This window comes from Bidens hawaiensis, unplaced genomic scaffold (assembly GCF_021521415.1).
Source record: "Bidens hawaiensis isolate Kalapana, Puna unplaced genomic scaffold, B.hawaiensis_p1.1 tig00022149_1, whole genome shotgun sequence".
NCBI classification, from domain to species: Eukaryota; Viridiplantae; Streptophyta; class Magnoliopsida; order Asterales; family Asteraceae; genus Bidens; species Bidens hawaiensis.
The window spans coordinates 143,580-152,256 of record NW_027493430.1 but is presented as its reverse complement, the minus strand read 5'-3'; positions in this window follow the sequence as shown (position 1 = coordinate 152,256).

Sequence of the window (8,677 nt, the reverse complement as noted above, 5' to 3'; positions counted from 1 at the left end):
CAGTATGCCGCCTTCCCGCATCCGGTGGTGGAGAAGGTAAACGAAGTTACCGCTGCTGATGATGGGTTAGCTATCCTTAAAGCTTTCCTTGAACCGCCACGCTCTACTGATGGTGCTGGTCCAAGTGGAAGTGGCCCTGAAGCTTGATCCTGAAGATCCCTTCCCACTGTTAGGATAGGTTTAGCTTGTATAGATTTATATTCTTGTAGGCGGGTAGTTACCCGGCCATTCTTGTAACGAATATTATGAAATATAAATCTTTGTGCGGGTAAGACCGCTATTTTCACTGGATTCCTTGCTTTATAAACGTTATATGACTTGCATACTTTAGTTTAAATTAGCAATTTTCCAAGTGTTTAGAATAAGTTAACCTTTGAACGTGGTAGATAATAGGTTGAAGTTTTGCTTCCTCTTTCGTGATTGTGCGGGTAGGACCGTCACTTGCACTTAGTAGGATGGCTAAACTTTACCTATATCTGACCTGCGTAGAGGTTTTCCTCATCTTTTTATAAATTTTCCAAGTGTTTAGAATAAGTTAACCTTTGAACGTGGTAGATAATAGGTTGAAGTTTTGCTTCCTCTTTCGTGATTGTGCGGGTAGGACCGTCACTTGCACTTAGTAGGATGGCTAAACTTTACCTACATCTAACCTGCGTGGAGGTTTTCCTCATCCTTTTGTTAGAAATTCTCTGTATTTTGAATAAGTTAACCATTCGACGCGCGGTTGTCAATAGGTTCGGTTTCCTCTCATGATTTGTGCGGTTAGGACCGGCACTTTCATTTAGTTGGATGACCAAAGTTTACCTATGACTGACCTGCGTGAAGGTTTGCCGTTTTTTGGGTTTATGCGGGTTTTGCCGCCTTCCCCACGCAACGACTTTCCACGTAATTATGCGGTGAAAACCGGCATCAGTGTTGAGTAAATTAACCGTTCGACGCGCGGTTGTTAATAGGTTAGTGTTCAGTTTCCTCTCATGATTCGTGCGGATAGACCGGCACTTTCATTTAGTGGGATGACTGAACTTTACCTTTAACTGACCTGCGTGAAGGTTTGCCGTTTTTTGGGTTTATGCGGGTTTTGCCGCCTTCCCCACGCAACGACTTTCCACGTAATTATGCGGTGAAAACCGGCATATCCGTGTTAAATAAATTAACCGTACGACGCGCGGTTGTTAATAGGTTAGTGTTCAGTTTCCTCTATCATGATTCATGCGGATAGACCGGCACTTTCATTTAGTGGGATGACTGAACTTTACCTTTAACTGACCTGCGTGAAGGTTTGCCGTTTTTTGGGTTTATGCGGGTTTTACCGCCTTCCCCACGCAACGACTTTCACACTTATGTATGCGGTGAAAACCGGCGTCAGTGTTGAAAGTTCATAAAGTATAAATGTAAAATCATCAGCGTCGATGTTCTAAGGAGAATCATTTCCATTAGAAGTGGCTCTGGGCCTTTTCTTTACAAATTTGGAATTGATCTACATGCAAACTGTGTAATTGAGCTCCCTTCCATGTTGTTGGGATGGGAGTGCCATCGAGCCGATATTGTAACATCCCGAAATTTTTATATTGATAAATAAAAGAAAGTTATGTTTAGTAATTTCACGTTTTAGTTATTTAATGTCGAGTAAGGAACGGGTCTTGGGCTTAGTTATTTTATGAACTCGGCCTGTCTCGACCCGTAGGAAGCCAACCCGAGCCTAACCAAACCCGTAGTATATAAACGAAAGTTCTTGACACTTCCACCATTTTCACCATCTTCCTTCACTTACACCCACCCAAACACTCTCATTTCTAGAGAGAGAAGCTAGAGAGAGAAAGTTCTCAAATCACAAATCCGAGTCCACAATCTAGTTCCTAATCGTTTTTGGTAAGTCCCTCTCGAAAATCATCCGTTTTCATAACCATTTTCGAGCTCAAATCGAGCAAAAACTCCCTATTTTCGTAACTTGAGTTTTCGGGTCAAAAACCGCCTTGTTTTGATGTCAAAATGCAAGCTTTTGTGTTTAAAAGTACAAGGAATCGATAGCCCTTTCAATCCCGAGCATTTCCATGTCAAAAACTTCGATTTTGGGTCAAAAATCTGGAAAATCTGGAAAACCCGTGGGTTTCTCCGTCGCCCAGCTTGAAGGAGTCGAATCAGACTCATTCGATCGAACCAGTCGATCGAATCAGTCCATTCGATCGAATGCGTAGATCGAACAAGTCCAGTCGACCGAATAGGGAAGCAACCGAATAGTCTCCAACTCATTCGATCGAATGAGTTTTGTATTCGATCGAATGAGTGTTGTATTCGATCGAACGTGTTCCTATTCGATCGAACGTGTTCCTGTTTGATCGAACGTGTTCCTATTCGATCGAACGTGTTCCTATTCGATCGAATCAAGCCAGAACCAAGCTGTTTCCGAGTTCGCCTAAGGTTTAACTTCGCCTGAAGCGAAGTTCGTTTATAAAATGAATTAAAAACCTAATGGAAAATGTGTTAAGGCAGTTATCGAAAACGAGTAGTAGTAGTTAATTGATATGTGTAAATATTATACAGTTAGCCGAGCCTAGTTAAAGAAAGGAATTTCAATCAACGGAGAACGTAACCGTATTCAGGTGAGTTTCTAGCCCCATTTCCTTGTTATGTTTTCGGGGCTGTGTGCATACTCGATGTGAAGTGTGAATCCACTTACTTTAAGTGGTAAGTGTATGCTATAGATGTTATATGAGGTATATATTTATAATGCTTGTCGGTACGTGAACGATCTTCGGATATTGCACGTATCGCCAAGGATAGCGATTGCCAAGTGGTTGATAGTGTGTATGAATGATGTGATGTGACTTGTTCACTACGTAAATACTAAACTAATATGAGTGTGACCAAGGCAGGTTGAGGTAGAGTGTGTTAGAGGTAGCAGGAGTCTAGTAAGGGTGTTAGTGGCATAGCGTGAGTGCGTGATAGGGAAAGCCTATACGTGCCTTCGTTATTAAGTGGCATAGCGTGAGTGCGTGATAGGGAAAGCCTATACGTGCCTTCGTTATTAAGTGGCATAGCGTGAGTGCGTGATAGGGAAAGCCTATACGTGCCTTCGCTATTAAGTGGCATAGCGTGAGTGCGTGATAGGGAAAGCCTATACGTGCCTTCGTTATTAAGTGGCATAGCGTGAGTGCGTGATAGGGAAAGCCTATACGTGCCGTTGTAATTAAGTGGCTAAGCTGTAGGGGTAATTAAGTGGTTAACAGTGGCATGTTAGACAGTGGACTATGTGTCTTCGGATACGTATATATATATTGTATGAAGTGGTTGTATGATAAGTTGCTTGATTAACTAGAACTCACTCAGCGTAGCTGACTTTTAGTATGCACGCAGGTGAGCTGATTATAGAGTTAGCATGAGGATGACACACGGCATGGATTGAACGGCTGGCATCTGAAGAAAGAAGTAAAGATGTTTTAAATATAAAGTTTTGTGTTATGGTATCAAAGAAAAGATTGAATGATTTGTAACAAATGATTGATGTTTTATATTCCGCGAAAAGTTTTAATAAACTCTGATTTGAAGAACTGTGTTTATGAGTAAATCCGACGCGAAAGTAGGGCTTCCGGTAACGGGGCCTTACAAGTTGGTATCAGAGCATAAGTTCGAGAGATTTAAGCATCCTACATGCTTAGACTCGAACAGAAAATGGGATTTAAGTAAGAAAGGAAAGAAGATGCCAGTTCAAGAATGCCATGTGTCGCTCAAGCAAGATCAGTAAAGGTAAGGTGTATGATTAAATGATATATGTTAATGAGAAAAGAAAGATATGTGAACGTTAGGGATAGGAATAATTGATTGTTTGATTTGACAAACTGCTTATGTAGAACCAGCACAAATGGACTCATAAAGGGAAGTGTATAGGACACGGAAAGTAACGTGATCAGCTAATCACAACTGGCCACTGTTATTACCTGTTAGCCTTACTATCCTTGTACTAGATAGATCCTTGAGTGATGATGTTTGTGTTTTCCCTTTTAGATTACGATGGCTGGAGCTGGAGAATTTGTTGAAACTGGGGGTCGCACTGGGCGTCGTGGCAGGCCTCGTCTTGTCCGGCAACCCTCGGTGGAAGAAGCTTCCCACACCGAAGATGAAGGAAGCGCAGCTGGAGGAGACCAGAACAACAACGAAGAAGTTCAACTTAGCCCTGCAGTTCAAGCAGCCATTGTTCAAGCTGTAGTTGCTGCTGTGAAGAACCTGAATCCCGAAGGGTCTGCTGGAAGCCGTGAACGAACCGTTGAAGGGGCAGGTGGTAATAATAGAAAGAATGACGAGAGGGAAAGGGATAACTCGAGTGAGGTAAAGTCTGTGAAAGATGATGAAAGGAAGAGGGGCCGAGGCGGTTGCAACTATAAGTCCTTCAAAGGTTGTGACCCGCCTAAGTTGACTGGTTTGGGAGACGCAATCGCTACTCTTCAGTGGATAACCGCCATGGATAAGGTTATCCGCATTAGCGAGTGTCGTCCTGACCAAGCAGTGGGTTATGCCACTCAGTCATTTGAAGATGAGGCCATGTACTGGTGGGAAACGGTCGAACAAAGGAAGACCCGAGAGGAGATTAAGGCCATGAGGTGGGATGACCTTAAGGAGTTAGTGATGAAAAGGTTCTGTGCTGATGCTGAGGTTGAGAGGGCCGAGATGAAGTTTCTGAATCTAAAGGCGGACAAGATGACACATCGTGAGTACACCACTGAATTCAACCGCATGTCTAGGTTGGTACCTGACATGGTGAACACCGAGGCGAAACGGATCAAGTGCTACGTTAGAGGACTTCCCCAGAAGGTCCGCATGTTGGTCAGGGCCAACAAACCTGTTACCTTTGAGTCTGCGGTCGAGTTGGCGGAGATAGTCTATGATGATCTGGCGGCGGATGATGTGGGAGTGGAAGATGAGGGAAAAGGGAAAGGAACTAAAAGAGCTGGGGATATCGTGGAACATGCAGGGAGAAGGACACAGAAGATGGCAGGGAGTGGAGCATGTAAGGTGTGTGGAAAGATGCACTTGGGGGAATGCAAGGCTGGTCCAAACCAGTGCTACCGATGTGGGAGGGAGGGGCACCTCTCCCGTGAATGCACCGAGGACCAGAAGTGTTATAGGTGTGGTAAGTCAGGTCACATAGCTAGGGAGTGTAGAGAAGCCGTGGCAGTGAGGGAAGGAAGAGGAAACGCGTGAAGGGATGGTCTATTAGCTGCTGAGGAGGTTGCAGGAGAATAAGTGGCATGTCACAGTTGTTTTATGTTTAGTAGTTAAAGAGTGTTTTATGTTACAGTTGAACCTATGTTGTTTAGCAAGCTTGAATGATTTCCTTTTATGTTATGAAGTACTTGTGACTTCTTGTGCTTTAGTATGAACGATCTATGAATTTAACTTGAATGCATGTTGGTTATAATAAATAGTTGTGTGATGGTAAAGCGTGTAAATATAAGAAGTTTTCCGTTTATAGGGAATAAGTTAGGTTTCGGGGGCGAAACCTCTTTAAGGAGGGAAGACTTGTAACATCCCGAAATTTTTATATTGATAAATAAAAGAAAGTTATGTTTAGTAATTTCACGTTTTAGTTATTTAATGTCGAGTAAGGAACGGGTCTTGGGCTTAGTTATTTTATGAACTCGGCCTGTCTCGACCCGTAGGAAGCCAACCCGAGCCTAACCAAACCCGTAGTATATAAACGAAAGTTCTTGACACTTCCACCATTTTCACCATCTTCCTTTACTTACACCCACCCAAACACTCTCATTTCTAGAGAGAGAAGCTAGAGAGAGAAAGTTCTCAAATCACAAATCCGAGTCCACAATCTAGTTCCTAATCGTTTTTGGTAAGTCCCTCTCGAAAATCATCCGTTTTCATAACCATTTTCGAGCTCAAATCGAGCAAAAACTCCCTATTTTCGTAACTTGAGTTTTCGGGTCAAAAACCGCCTTGTTTTGATGTCAAAATGCAAGCTTTTGTGTTTAAAAGTACAAGGAATCGATAGCCCTTTCAATCCCGAGCATTTCCATGTCAAAAACTTCGATTTTGGGTCAAAAATCTGGAAAATCTGGAAAACCCGTGGGTTTCTCCGTCGCCCAGCTTGAAGGAGTCGAATCAGACTCATTCGATCGAACCAGTCGATCGAATCAGTCCATTCGATCGAATGCGTAGATCGAACAAGTCCAGTCGACCGAATAGGGAAGCAACCGAATAGTCTCCAACTCATTCGATCGAATGAGTTTTGTATTCGATCGAATGAGTGTTGTATTCGATCGAACGTGTTCCTATTCGATCGAACGTGTTCCTGTTCGATCGAACGTGTTCCTATTCGATCGAACGTGTTCCTATTCGATCGAACGTGTTCCTATTCGATCGAACGTGTTCCTGTTTGATCGAACGTGTTCCTGTTCGATCGAACGTGTTCCTATTCGATCGAACGTGTTCCTATTCGATCGAATCAAGCCAGAACCAAGCTGTTTCCGAGTTCGCCTAAGGTTTAACTTCGCCTGAAGCGAAGTTCGTTTATAAAATGAATTAAAAACCTAATGGAAAATGTGTTAAGGCAGTTATCGAAAACGAGTAGTAGTAGTTAATTGATATGTGTAAATATTATACAGTTAGCCGAGCCTAGTTAAAGAAAGGAATTTCAATCAACGGAGAACGAAACCGTATTCAGGTGAGTTTCTAGCCCCATTTCCTTGTTATGTTTTCGGGGCTGTGTGCATACTCGATGTGAAGTGTGAATCCACTTACTTTAAGTGGTAAGTGTATGCTATAGATGTTATATGAGGTATATATTTATAATGCTTGTCGGTACGTGAACGATCTTCGGATATTGCACGTATCGCCAAGGATAGCGATTGCCAAGTGGTTGATAGTGTGTATGAATGATGTGATGTGACTTGTTCACTACGTAAATACTAAACTAATATGAGTGTGACCAAGGCAGGTTGAGGTAGAGTGTGTTAGAGGTAGCAGGAGTCTAGTAAGGGTGTTAGTGGCATAGCGTGAGTGCGTGATAGGGAAAGCCTATACGTGCCTTCGTTATTAAGTGGCATAGCGTGAGTGCGTGATAGGGAAAGCCTATACGTGCCTTCGTTATTAAGTGGCATAGCGTGAGTGCGTGATAGGGAAAGCCTATACGTGCCTTCGCTATTAAGTGGCATAGCGTGAGTGCGTGATAGGGAAAGCCTATACGTGCCTTCGTTATTAAGTGGCATAGCGTGAGTGCGTGATAGGGAAAGCCTATACGTGCCGTTGTAATTAAGTGGCTAAGCTGTAGGGGTAATTAAGTGGTTAACAGTGGCATGTTAGACAGTGGACTATGTGTCTTCGGATACGTATATATATATTGTATGAAGTGGTTGTATGATAAGTTGCTTGATTAACTAGAACTCACTCAGCGTAGCTGACTTTTAGTATGCACGCAGGTGAGCTGATTATAGAGTTAGCATGAGGATGACACACGGCATGGATTGAACGGCTGGCATCTGAAGAAAGAAGTAAAGATGTTTTAAATATAAAGTTTTGTGTTATGGTATCAAAGAAAAGATTGAATGATTTGTAACAAATGATTGATGTTTTATATTCCGCGAAAAGTTTTAATAAACTCTGATTTGAAGAACTGTGTTTATGAGTAAATCCGACGCGAAAGTAGGGCTTCCGGTAACGGGGCCTTACAGATATGCACCTGGTTCGGGATCTCGTTGTTTGCGCAGTATGTAGTCTCCAACATTGAAGCTGCAATTTTATTCGTGTTTTCCCCAACTGGGGTTCTACACGCATCAGCCTGCTCAGCGTTCATTGCGCCACGAGGTGCGCGAGCGTCCCATCTCTGACAAATGCTTCGACCATGTCTTTTACGTCTGTGCATTCTTCAGTGTTGTGGCCTTTTGTCCTGTGAAAGTCACAGTATTTGCTCCGATCAGCATTGTGACGATGTCGGATTATTGGAGCCTTTGGCCATGGGAGCTCCTCAGTGGCGAATATCTCGGTGACGCTTTTGGTGAGTGGCGTCCATCTGGAGTTCTTGTTTGACTGTACGTTATCCCTTCCGCCTAACCGATGTTGCAAGCCGGATGAGGTGTCAAAGTTTACCCTTGACTGCCAAATGCCTAGCTTCCGCTTTTTGTTTAGTCCAGCGGTAAGGACGTTGTCTTCTCTTGTTTTCTGGGTGTAGAGGTTTGTGCTCTGGGGGAGATCTCTACCCAGTTGCTTCTCCGTTTCCGCAAAGCGTTTTGCTGCTGTCATGATGGCATCCCATGTGGATGGCATGCCATCTTTACCCGTTAAGGTGCGGATGAGCTCTGGGTCGTTCGCGCCCTGGATGAAAGCAGCTCGAACAAGATCTTCGCTGATATTACCCAGACTTAGCTTCTTTGAGTTGAAGCGAGTGATGAAGTCTAGCAAAGATTCATCTTCCTCTCGAATGCATTTGAGGATTGTCCATTGCTCTTCGGTATACTTTCTTTGTTGGCTGAAGTGTTGGCTAAACTTCTGTTGGAAGTCTGCCCAGTCGTAGATGTGGTTGACCGGTAGACGATCGAACCACGCTCTAGCTGCCCCAACAAGCGTCATTTGGAACATGTAACACCACGTAGGTTCCGTCCAACTACTGACGGTTGCCCCCGCTATGAACCTGTTCAAATGATCGTCTGGATCAGATATACCATCGTAAGTGTCG